The sequence below is a fragment of the Schistocerca piceifrons genome, unplaced genomic scaffold, assembly GCF_021461385.2.
Source record: "Schistocerca piceifrons isolate TAMUIC-IGC-003096 unplaced genomic scaffold, iqSchPice1.1 HiC_scaffold_943, whole genome shotgun sequence".
In the NCBI taxonomy this organism is placed as follows: Eukaryota; Metazoa; Arthropoda; class Insecta; order Orthoptera; family Acrididae; genus Schistocerca; species Schistocerca piceifrons.
The window spans coordinates 1,465,001-1,477,500 of NW_025729216.1; the positions used below are offsets into that span (position 1 = coordinate 1,465,001).

Genomic DNA, 12,500 nt, shown 5'->3' on the forward strand with positions numbered 1-12,500 from the left:
GTCGACAGTAGACATAGCACACTGCCACCTATGGGAATGTGGCTAAACGACAGGTCCACCTACAGGGATCCGACGGAACTACGCCACCCATGCCGGCAAAACAGTATCGCCATCTATGAAAATAGGGCGACACCACATGCAATACCGCCATCTATGCGCATCTGACAACACTACGTCCGCACCACAAAACATACCGCCATCTGTAGGTCTCCCGCAACATGACCTCCTGCAACGACGCTACCGCCATCTATGAGACGCCAAGCCGACTAAGACAGCGATGGCGCCACAGTGCCCGCCTTTCGACGCCACCCACAAAGCCTGCAGCCTCTGTCGACCATAGCACCCATTCTCCAGTGGCTCTGCCGCACGAAGCCGTGGACCGGCAATGACTCCACCCGCACCCGTTCGTGGACCACCCCAACCGCCAAACGCGCACCTCCAGCGGATGAACGGCGGACGTTTCCCGCACTCGTAAAGTGCAATCCACCCCTATAACTTGCGTTTCATGAAGAGTTATTTCCAATATGCGACATTCCCGCTGTCCCTATACATGAGCCGCGACCTGTACCACTTACGAGCGAGAGACGCGATCGCGTTGCTCACTGTACGGCGTCCGATACCGAGCCATCAGCATGTCGGTCCCCATTCGCGTTGCACTCGCACTCGCACTCGCAGTCGCAAAAACGTGGGGCAAATATATTACGCGGAAGAGTTATAACAGACCGAGCCCCACTGCATGGGGGGAGTCTTTGTCACTAATGTACACAGATGGAACATTTTGGACTGGAACCAGATTACCCGTACACACGGCGCTGATTAGTAATCAATGCAGAGCCATCAAATTACAGAATATATATACAACTGTCCGTATACATGCTGAAAGAGTGTGCCCACAATGGGAACCACACGTCAGCCAGACACTCTCATCACGCACCACTCTCTGCTTCTAACGGGCGCACATACAATATGTAAGCACCAGCATGGAACAACATCCAGTGCATCCTCTCCGCCACATTACACAATCCACACTATCACAACCAGACCAGGAGGTCCATGCGGAAAATAGAATATCCCCCCCTTTCGACATCCACCATTGCGCAGATAAGGCACCAATACCCACACATGTCCTATACAACGGTGCACCCAACATCACAATAGTACCTCCTGTCACAGCCCACAAACAATGACCTGAGTCAAAGACACAGGTCTGACACAAGCATAGAATTGGAGCGCCGCCTCTAATAAGCCAAAGGTGCATCCTGACGTGACAAATCTCATCATGTCACAAGCATTCACTTACTATAATCACTATCAACGAACGTGCCGCCCCCGCCCCCCCCCCTACACCTTTCCTTACAACAACGTGTAACCTAACCTAACCTATGTTGTACCTTAACCTAACCTATGTTGTGCCTTAACCTAACCCATGTTGTGCCTTAACCTAACCCATGTTGTGCCTTAACCTAACCCATGTTGTGCCTTAACCTAACCCATGTTGTGCCTTAACCTAACCCATGTTGTGCCTTAACCTAACCCATGTTGTGCCTTAACCTAACCCATGTTGTGCCTTAACCTAACCCATGTTGTGCCTTAACCTAACCCATGTTGTGCCTTAACCTAACCCATGTTGTGCCTTAACCTAACCCATGTTGTGCCTTAACCTAACCCATGTTGTGCCTTAACCTAACCCATGTTGTGCCTTAACCTAACCCATGTTGTGCCTTAACCTAACCCATGTTGTGCCTTAACCTAACCCATGTTGTACCTTAACCTAACCCATGTCGTACCTTAACCTAACCCATGTTGTACCTTAACCTAACCCATGTTGTACCTTAACCTAACCCATGTTGTACCCTAACCTAACCCATGTTGTACCCTAACCTAACCCATGTTGTCCCCTAACCTAACCCATGTTGTCCCCTAACCTAACCCATGTTGTCCCCTAACCTAACCCATGTTGTCCCGTAACCTAACCCATGTTGTCCCCTAACCTAACCCATGTTGTCCCCTAACCTAACCCATGTTGTCCCCTAACCTAACCCATGTTGTCCCCTAACCTAACCCATGTTGTCCCCTAACCTAACCCATGTTGTCCCCTAACCTAACCCATGTTGTCCCCTAACCTAACCCATGTTGTCCCCTAACCTAACCCATGTTGTCCCCTAACCTAACCCATGTTGTGCCTTAACCTAACCCATGTTGTGCCTTAACCTAACCCATGTTGTCCCCTAACCTAACCCATGTTGTCCCCTAACCTAACCCATGTTGTCCCCTAACCTAACCCACGTTGTCCGCTAACGTAACCCACGTTGTCGCCTAAACCTGCTCTGTAATTGTTATACGACTCGTTCAATTAGTGTAGTGTTGCCCACCCGCAACCCTCGCAATATAGTTCGCTACTCGCACTGCCCGCTCCCCTGTGTATCGCTTCATGTTAAACACCTTGCAAGTCTTGCTGACTTTCCACATGCTCCTGCTGTACACTGTAATGTGGATGGCAGCAGGACGTACATGCCGCCCCCCCCCCACCCCTCCCCACGTCCCCACGTCCCCACCTTGCCCCCTGCCTTCGCAAGCTGGTTGGTGACAAGTTTGCATGTTCAATGCCCTTCGCATGCGACGTACGCAGGCTACGTTGTGGTGCGGCCTGTGTCAACTGTCCGCTGATGTCGTACGCGTGAACCACAATCTGTACTGCACATTCGTCCTTATGTACTGAATGATACATCGTGGCACATGTGTGACCGTACAACGACTGCGCCCAAAAACGGCGGACCATACAGTGCAAATATTGTGCACGCAGCTACGTGTCGTCTCCCTATGAGAGCTGGATTGCAGTGTGGTACGCCATAGAGACGTGTGGGAGGAACGGACGCCGTGGATGGCGATCAGCATGAGCTGTCTGTTGATGTATTCGGACCTAGTCGTCTCTCCTCACACACCGTGATGGCATGGTGCACCGCGTTCCATATCTGCGACATGCTACAGAGGCCGGTTGACAGTCGTTCGAGCAATGGACATCGCATACGTACGGGGCCACCTTCCACGTATTGTCTAGGCGTGCACATTTTGTTGCGTGTATGTGGGCAGACGTAGTGTGGCGTGACACCTGACACAGGCATGCAATAATCGTTGAAGTTGCAAATGGCGATGGACGCCTGCGTTTTCTGGTGAAGTTACGCAAATGAAGAAATGGTAACCTGTTGTGGTGCGGTTGTTCTCGCTAGGGGTGAATCGGTGATGGCGACGATAGGTTGAGGTACTAACCGGTTGTTCCAGCGATACCCACCATGCCGACGAAACTGAACGGCATCTGGGTGTGAAGCGATACGCGGCGGTGGCTGGGTGGGACCGTCCCCGGCCGGTGAGGGGGCGCCTCCCGGCGTGCTGGCCGCGCGGTGCGTGGGCGCACGCGCTACAGCCGGCTGGTGGGGGCGGCCAGTGGCAGGCGCGCCGGCCGACGGACGCGGCAGGCGTCGCAGCTGCGCGCCGGCGCACCCTGCGCGCGGCGCCGTGCGGCCAAAGTAGGTCCTCGCGGGCCCGGTGCGAAGCGCGGTGGACATCTTCAGTGTGCTGGTCCGATTGAGGACTGTGTGCGTTGAGGATGCGCCGCCGCCCGGCGCTCGGCGCCGCGACGCCGTCTGCTGCTCGGTCGCCCCAGCGGTTCTCGCTGGTGGTTTGTATCGCAGCTGTGCGGATGTGTTGGCGCGTGCGCTGTGCTGGGAGAGTTCGCTTCGGCACCCAAGTGGGGCTTTTGTCCTTCTGTGGCGCTGGCGTTGGAGCTGCCGGTCACCGTAGGTGGCGCGTGTTGTCTCCCGCCGGCAATGCCACGACAGCACGCTCCCGGGCCTCTGTCGGCAGCGGCAAGCTCAGTTGGGAGCACGGGTGGTCGCACCGAAAGCGTCTACTCGCCTAACTCCGGGCGATTGCGCCTCTCTCGAACCCGACCAAGTACTTGGGACGGCGCTGCGCGCCGCCGGGACCTGAGAGGGTTTCGAGGTGTATTGTGCAGGGGAGCTCAGCCTCTTCCTGTTTGCAGAATGATTGGGCGGACGCTTGCGTGTTCGCGCGGGCCCCCGGGACACACTCCCGGGCGGCCGGCTGCTCAGCTCTAGTTGACGCAGCTCCCTGGTTGATCCTGCCAGTAGTCATATGCTTGTCTCAAAGATTAAGCCATGCATGTCTCAGTACAAGCCGCATTAAGGTGAAACCGCGAATGGCTCATTAAATCAGTTATGGTTCCTTAGATCGTACCCACGTTACTTGGATAACTGTGGTAATTCTAGAGCTAATACATGCAAACAGAGTCCCGACCAGAGATGGAAGGGACGCTTTTATTAGATCAAAACCAATCGGTCGGCTCGTCCGGTCCGTTTGCCTTGGTGACTCTGAATAACTTTGGGCTGATCGCACGGTCCTCGTACCGGCGACGCATCTTTCAAATGTCTGCCTTATCAACTGTCGATGGTAGGTTCTGCGCCTACCATGGTTGTAACGGGTAACGGGGAATCAGGGTTCGATTCCGGAGAGGGAGCCTGAGAAACGGCTACCACATCCAAGGAAGGCAGCAGGCGCGCAAATTACCCACTCCCGGCACGGGGAGGTAGTGACGAAAAATAACGATACGGGACTCATCCGAGGCCCCGTAATCGGAATGAGTACACTTTAAATCCTTTAACGAGTATCTATTGGAGGGCAAGTCTGGTGCCAGCAGCCGCGGTAATTCCAGCTCCAATAGCGTATATTAAAGTTGTTGCGGTTAAAAAGCTCGTAGTTGGATTTGTGTCCCACGCTGTTGGTTCACCGCCCGTCGGTGTTTAACTGGCATGTATCGTGGGACGTCCTGCCGGTGGGGCGAGCTGAAGGCGTGCGACCGCCCCGTGCGTGCTCGTGCGTCCCGAGGCGGACCCCGTTGAAATCCTACCAGGGTGCTCTTTATTGAGTGTCTCGGTGGGCCGGCACGTTTACTTTGAACAAATTAGAGTGCTTAAAGCAGGCAAGCCCGCCTGAATACTGTGTGCATGGAATAATGGAATAGGACCTCGGTTCTATTTTGTTGGTTTTCGGAACCCGAGGTAATGATTAATAGGGACAGGCAGGGGCATTCGTATTGCGACGTTAGAGGTGAAATTCTTGGATCGTCGCAAGACGAACAGAAGCGAAAGCATTTGCCAAGTATGTTTTCATTAATCAAGAACGAAAGTTAGAGGTTCGAAGGCGATCAGATACCGCCCTAGTTCTAACCATAAACGATGCCAGCCAGCGATCCGCCGCAGTTCCTCCGATGACTCGGCGGGCAGCCTCCGGGAAACCAAAGCTTTTGGGTTCCGGGGGAAGTATGGTTGCAAAGCTGAAACTTAAAGGAATTGACGGAAGGGCACCACCAGGAGTGGAGCCTGCGGCTTAATTTGACTCAACACGGGAAACCTCACCAGGCCCGGACACCGGAAGGATTGACAGATTGATAGCTCTTTCTTGATTCGGTGGGTGGTGGTGCATGGCCGTTCTTAGTTGGTGGAGCGATTTGTCTGGTTAATTCCGATAACGAACGAGACTCTAGCCTGCTAACTAGTCGCGTGACATCCTTCGTGCTGTCAGCGATTACTTTTCTTCTTAGAGGGACAGGCGGCTTCTAGCCGCACGAGATTGAGCAATAACAGGTCTGTGATGCCCTTAGATGTTCTGGGCCGCACGCGCGCTACACTGAAGGAATCAGCGTGTCTTCCTAGGCCGAAAGGTCGGGGTAACCCGCTGAACCTCCTTCGTGCTAGGGATTGGGGCTTGCAATTGTTCCCCATGAACGAGGAATTCCCAGTAAGCGCGAGTCATAAGCTCGCGTTGATTACGTCCCTGCCCTTTGTACACACCGCCCGTCGCTACTACCGATTGAATGATTTAGTGAGGTCTTCGGACTGGTACGCGGCATTGACTCTGTCGTTGCCGATGCTACCGGAAAGATGACCAAACTTGATCATTTAGAGGAAGTAAAAGTCGTAACAAGGTTTCCGTAGGTGAACCTGCGGAAGGATCATTACCGACTAGACTGCATGTCTTTCGATGTGCGTGTCGTGTCGCGCAACACGCTACCTGTACGGCTCGCAGTAGCCGTGCGCCGCGTGCGGAACCACGCGTGCCTCTCAAAACTAGCGGCAATGTTGTGTGGTACGAGCGCTGAAGCGCTGGAGCGGCTGGCGTGCGGCACCTGGCGCCTGGCGCCGGTTTTGAATGACTTTCGCCCGAGTGCCTGTCCGCTCCGGTGTGGAGCCGTACGACGCCCGTCGGCCGTGAGGCCGTTGGACACAGAACGCTGGAACAGGGGCCGCCACACGCCTCACTCCCGCCTATGCGACCGTCTCGAAAGAGGCGGCGGAAACTGAGAAAAGATCACCCAGGACGGTGGATCACTCGGCTCGTGGGTCGATGAAGAACGCAGCAAATTGCGCGTCGACATGTGAACTGCAGGACACATGAACATCGACGTTTCGAACGCACATTGCGGTCCATGGATTCCGTTCCCGGGCCACGTCTGGCTGAGGGTCGGCTACGTATACTGAAGCGCGCGGCGTTTGCCCCGCTTCGCAGACCTGGGAGTGTCGCGGCCGCCTGTGGGGCCGGCCGCGTCTCCTCAAACGTGCGATGCGCGCCCGTCGCCTGGCGGTTCGCATACCGGTACTTTCTCGGTAGCGTGCACAGCCGGCTGGCGGTGTGGCGTGCGACACCTCGTACAACGACCTCAGAGCAGGCGAGACTACCCGCTGAATTTAAGCATATTACTAAGCGGAGGAAAAGAAACTAACAAGGATTCCCCCAGTAGCGGCGAGCGAACAGGGAAGAGTCCAGCACCGAACCCCGCAGGCTGCCGCCTGTCGTGGCATGTGGTGTTTGGGAGGGTCCACTACCCCGACGCCTCGCGCCGAGCCCAAGTCCAACTTGAATGAGGCCACGGCCCGTAGAGGGTGCCAGGCCCGTAGCGGCCGGTGCGAGCGTCGGCGGGACCTCTCCTTCGAGTCGGGTTGCTTGAGAGTGCAGCTCCAAGTGGGTGGTAAACTCCATCTGAGACTAAATATGACCACGAGACCGATAGCGAACAAGTACCGTGAGGGAAAGTTGAAAAGAACTTTGAAGAGAGAGTTCAAAAGTACGTGAAACCGTTCTGGGGTAAACGTGAGAAGTCCGAAAGGTCGAACGGGTGAGATTCACGCCCATCCGGCCACTGGCCTCCGCCCTCGGCAGATGGGGCCGGCCGCCCGCGCGGAGCAATCCGCGGCGGGGTCGTGTCCGGTTGCCTTTCCACTCGCCGCGGGGTGGGGCCGTTCCGGTGTGCGGTGGGCCGCACTTCTCCCCTAGTAGGACGTCGCGACCCGCTGGGTGCCGGCCTACGGCCCGGGTGCGCAGCCTGTCCTTCCGCGGGCCTCGGTTCGCGTCTGTTGGGCAGAGCCCCGGTGTCCTGGCTGGCTGCCCGGCGGTATATCTGGAGGAGTCGATTCGCCCCTTTGGGCGCTCGGGCTCCCGGCAAGCGCGCGCGGTTCTTCCCGGATGACGGACCTACCTGGCCCGGCCCCGGACCCGCGCCGCTGTTGGCTCGGGATGCTCTCGGGCGGAATAATCGCTCCCGTCAGCGGCGCTTCAGCTTTGGACAATTTCACGACCCGTCTTGAAACACGGACCAAGGAGTCTAACATGTGCGCGAGTCATTGGGCTGTACGAAACCTAAAGGCGTAATGAAAGTGAAGGTCTCGCCTTGCGCGGGCCGAGGGAGGATGGGGCTTCCCCGCCCTTCACGGGGCGGCGGCCTCCGCACTCCCGGGGCGTCTCGTCCTCATTGCGAGGTGAGGCGCACCTAGAGCGTACACGTTGGGACCCGAAAGATGGTGAACTATGCCTGGCCAGGACGAAGTCAGGGGAAACCCTGATGGAGGTCCGTAGCGATTCTGACGTGCAAATCGATCGTCGGAGCTGGGTATAGGGGCGAAAGACTAATCGAACCATCTAGTAGCTGGTTCCCTCCGAAGTTTCCCTCAGGATAGCTGGTGCTCGTACGAGTCTCATCCGGTAAAGCGAATGATTAGAGGCCTTGGGGCCGAAACGACCTCAACCTATTCTCAAACTTTAAATGGGTGAGATCTCCGGCTTGCTTGATATGCTGAAGCCGCGAGCAAACGACTCGGATCGGAGTGCCAAGTGGGCCACTTTTGGTAAGCAGAACTGGCGCTGTGGGATGAACCAAACGCCGAGTTAAGGCGCCCGAATCGACGCTCATGGGAAACCATGAAAGGCGTTGGTTGCTTAAGACAGCAGGACGGTGGCCATGGAAGTCGGAATCCGCTAAGGAGTGTGTAACAACTCACCTGCCGAAGCAACTAGCCCTGAAAATGGATGGCGCTGAAGCGTCGTGCCTATACTCGGCCGTCAGTCTGGCAGTCATGGCCGGTCCTTGCGGCCGGCCGCGAAGCCCTGACGAGTAGGAGGGTCGCGGCAGTGGGCGCAGAAGGGTCTGGGCGTGAGCCTGCCTGGAGCCGCCGTCGGTGCAGATCTTGGTGGTAGTAGCAAATACTCCAGCGAGGCCCTGGAGGGCTGACGCGGAGAAGGGTTTCGTGTGAACAGCCGTTGCACACGAGTCAGTCGATCCTAAGCCCTAGGAGAAATCCGATGTTGATGGGGGCCGTCATAGCATGATGCGCTTTGTGCTGGCCCCCGTTGGGCGAAAGGGAATCCGGTTCCTATTCCGGAACCCGGCAGCGGAACCGATACAAGTCGGGCCCCTCTTTTAGAGATGCTCGTCGGGGTAACCCAAAAGGACCCGGAGACGCCGTCGGGAGATCGGGGAAGAGTTTTCTTTTCTGCATGAGCGTTCGAGTTCCCTGGAATCCTCTAGCAGGGAGATAGGGTTTGGAACGCGAAGAGCACCGCAGTTGCGGCGGTGTCCCGATCTTCCCCTCGGACCTTGAAAATCCGGGAGAGGGCCACGTGGAGGTGTCGCGCCGGTTCGTACCCATATCCGCAGCAGGTCTCCAAGGTGAAGAGCCTCTAGTCGATAGAATAATGTAGGTAAGGGAAGTCGGCAAATTGGATCCGTAACTTCGGGATAAGGATTGGCTCTGAGGATCGGGGCGTGTCGGGCTTGGTCGGGAAGTGGGTCAGCGCTAACGTGCCGGGCCTGGGCGAGGTGAGTGCCGTAGGGGTGCCGGTAAGTGCGGGCGTTTAGCGCGGGCGTGGTCTGCTCTCGCCGTTGGTCGGCCTCGTGCTGGCCGGCGGTGCAGGATGCGCGCGCCTGCGCGGCGTTCGCGCCCCGGTGCTTCAACCTGCGTGCAGGATCCGAGCTCGGTCCCGTGCCTTGGCCTCCCACGGATCTTCCTTGCTGCGAGGCCGCGTCCGCCTTAGCGTGCTCCTCCGGGGGCGCGCGGGTGCGCGGATTCTCTTCGGCCGCCATTCAACGATCAACTCAGAACTGGCACGGACTGGGGGAATCCGACTGTCTAATTAAAACAAAGCATTGCGATGGCCCTAGCGGGTGTTGACGCAATGTGATTTCTGCCCAGTGCTCTGAATGTCAACGTGAAGAAATTCAAGCAAGCGCGGGTAAACGGCGGGAGTAACTATGACTCTCAAAGCCCACCTGATGCGTAATATATGGACCCTCTCGATTCACCCCTCAGCATCCTTGTGATGTCGGGTGGATGATGGTTCAATTAGCCTCTCGGTGGGAAATCCTAGCTCTGGCCTTCAAGTGGCGGGGGTCGTAAGGGGTGCTAAGAAAGGTGTAATTCTTTTTCAAACTCTCCGACCGACAGAGCAGGGTGTCGTTCGAGGCTTGGGGGTTACCTCCCCCCCTGCCTTTTGTTTCCAGCTGGTGCAAGTAGTAGAAGAAATCAAGGTACCAGGCCTCCCACAGGAGTGCCTGTGCCAGCTGACGAGCTTTCCAGCCAGCCAACCAGCGCGGGTCGAGCGCCGCTCCCCGCTGTCTGCCCTGAATGTCTGCGGTCCTTTTCAACAAAGACCGGGCTCGGCGTTCATCGCCGTCGTGCCCACCCTGATGCCGCCAACGCGGAAGTGCAAACGGAAAGGAAGAAGGCCAGGTGGTCGCAAGAAGAGTTGCTCCGTCTTGCGCATGCTGAGGCGACTTTGTCCCTCCAAGGCTGCCGGTTCTTTAACCAAGAGCTGGCCAAAGCCTTCCCAGAGCGCACACTTGAATCTATCAAGTGTCAACGCAGGGTGCAGGCCTATAAGAACATGGTGGCCAACTTTGCTGCTGAGCTCTCAAAGGGAGACCAAGACCATCAGGCCTCTGTAGACGGATCTGCTGTGGGTTCCCCCCCACCACAGTCTTCTTCTCTGGGGGAAGTCGCCGATCGGGCTATCTGGTCCCTGTTAGCTGAGTTGCCCTCCTCGGGCCCGCGTTTCCGCTCACTTGATGCAGTTGTGGCCTTGGGCCCCACTGCTAGCCGGAGTACCATCCAAGCCATGCTTGTTCCCGCTCTTGAAGAACTAGGTAGCAGGGAACCACTTGTTTGTCAAGCTCCTGGTAAGGAATTTCAACAGCCGCCGGAGCGGAAGCGGGCGAGAAGGAGGTGGGAGTATGCTGTAGTGTAGCGTGCTTTTAAGAAGAACCCAGCGCGCTGCATAAATGGTCTTCTCGATGGCACACTTCTCCATCAGCCACCCACCATCCCGGGGCTGATTGAGTTTTGGAGGGATCTCTTTACTCCCCCTCGTGTTAGGTCTCGGCCTCCACGTGGGGAGGGTCTCTCAGGTAAGTTGTTGCCATTTTGTAAGTCTGTGCCCTTCGAAGTTCTATGGGCGCCCATTACTGCAGACGAGGTAGCTGCAGCTCTTCCCCCTCGCAACTCTGCAGCAGGCCCTGATCGCCTTACACCATCCCAGTTACGTCGCCTTCCTCGTGAGGCTCTTCTTAAATTCCTCAACCTCCTACTCCTCTCACGTTCCCTCCCATCCCGTCTCCTACAAGCTCGTACCACCTTGCTGCCCAAGAAGACCGCCGTAGCATCCCCCGCTGACTTCCGACCTATCACGGTGTGTTCGGTGCTGACCAGGGTCTTTCACAAGGTCCTGGTTGGCCGCCTTATGCGCCACTGTGCCTTGGACGGTCGTCAGCGGGCTTTCATCCCACAGGATGGGATGCTCCATAACACCTTTCTGCTGGATCTGGCGATGACCCAGGCACGGAGCACTGCCAGCTCGCTGTATGTAGCATCGCTGGATGTGTCAAGGGCCTTCGACTCGCTGTCCCATGGTGCCCTAGGTCCTGTGCTGAGGGCCCATGGTCTGCCGGTCGAGTTCATTGACTACATCCTGGGGTGCTATGAGGCGGGCTCGACGGTTATCTGTGGTGCTGGGAAGTCGTCAGATCTAGTGCGGCCTTCGAGGGGTGTGCGGCAAGGTGATCCCTTATCCCCCATCCTTTTCAACATGTCTATAGACATTCTCCTTTCCCGTCTTCCTGAGCATGTTGGTGCCCGTATTCTCGGCCGAAGAATAAATGCTGCTGCGTTTGCGGATGACCTTCTTCTCTTCGCTGAGACGAAGGATGGATTGCAGGAGCTAATCACCATCGCTGCAACGGCCCTAGGTGACCTCGGTCTTGAGATCAACCCAAAGAAGTGCTTCTCTCTCGCCCTGGTTGCATCAGGGCGGGAGAAGAAGATAAAGGTTGATGAGGCTGTTGTCTTTCGGGCAGGTAACAACAACATTCCGGCCCTAGCGATGGGAGATTCCTTTAAATACTTAGGCCTGCAGTTCACCACATGCGGGCGCAGCATTTTCCATCCTCGGCGCGAGGTCGAGAAACAGTTGAACACCATTAGCAGGGCACCCCTTAAGCCTCAGCAAAGACTCTTTTCCCTTTCCTCAGTTATCCTGCCGGGCATTTTTCATGGCCTGGCCCTGGGAAGGACACGTCTAGGGGCCCTCTCGTCCCTCGATGTTTGCGTCCGCAAAGCCATTAGATCCTGGCTCCACCTGCCGGCGGACACCCCTGTTGGGTACTTTCATGCCCCTGTCTCTCATGGGGGCCTGGGGGTCCCGGCAGCCCGCTGGCTGGGTCCTCTTCTCCGGAGGAGGCGCCTTGCTAAGATGGAGAGACTCGGTACGGCAGCTGACGATACCTCCCAGGATTCCCTTAGACGTGAAATCCAACAGTTGGATAACGCCTTACGATGGAATGGCGACGTTATTAAGTCCAGCTACCAACTGGGTCGGTGCTGGGCCGAGCGCCTGCACTCATCAGTCGACGGCGCTGCTCTGCGGAAGTCTGCCCAAACACCAGGGCAGCACTACTGGGTGTCTAACACTCGGCAGTTTGTCGCAGGCCGGGACTATATCTCCTGCCTTCGTGCTCGGATTAATGCCCTGCCCACTCAGGCACGGCTCCTACGAGGGCGGGAGGGTGACACAAGGTGCCGGGGAGGCTGCAACGCCACAGAGACTGCCAACCACGTCATCCAGCAGTGTTGGAGGAGCGACGGGGCCCGCATTGCCAGACA

At 56.8% G+C, this 12,500-nt stretch overlaps 2 non-coding genes and 1 pseudogene across 2 annotated transcripts; all 3 read left to right on the forward strand.

Moving 5' to 3' along the window:
- The first annotated feature begins 4,125 nt into the window (after window positions 1-4,125).
- LOC124772910 lies at window positions 4,126-6,034 on the forward strand. The gene has a single exon (XR_007014364.1). It is a non-coding gene; the product is annotated as a small subunit ribosomal RNA (ribosomal RNA).
- A 351-nt stretch (window positions 6,035-6,385) lies between these two features.
- On the forward strand, window positions 6,386-6,540 carry LOC124772662. Its single transcript, XR_007014130.1, has one exon. It is a non-coding gene; the product is annotated as a 5.8S ribosomal RNA (ribosomal RNA).
- Window positions 6,541-6,728: 188 nt separating this feature from the next.
- Window positions 6,729-12,500, forward strand: part of LOC124772536 — a 7,740-nt pseudogene continuing 1,968 nt past the window's right edge.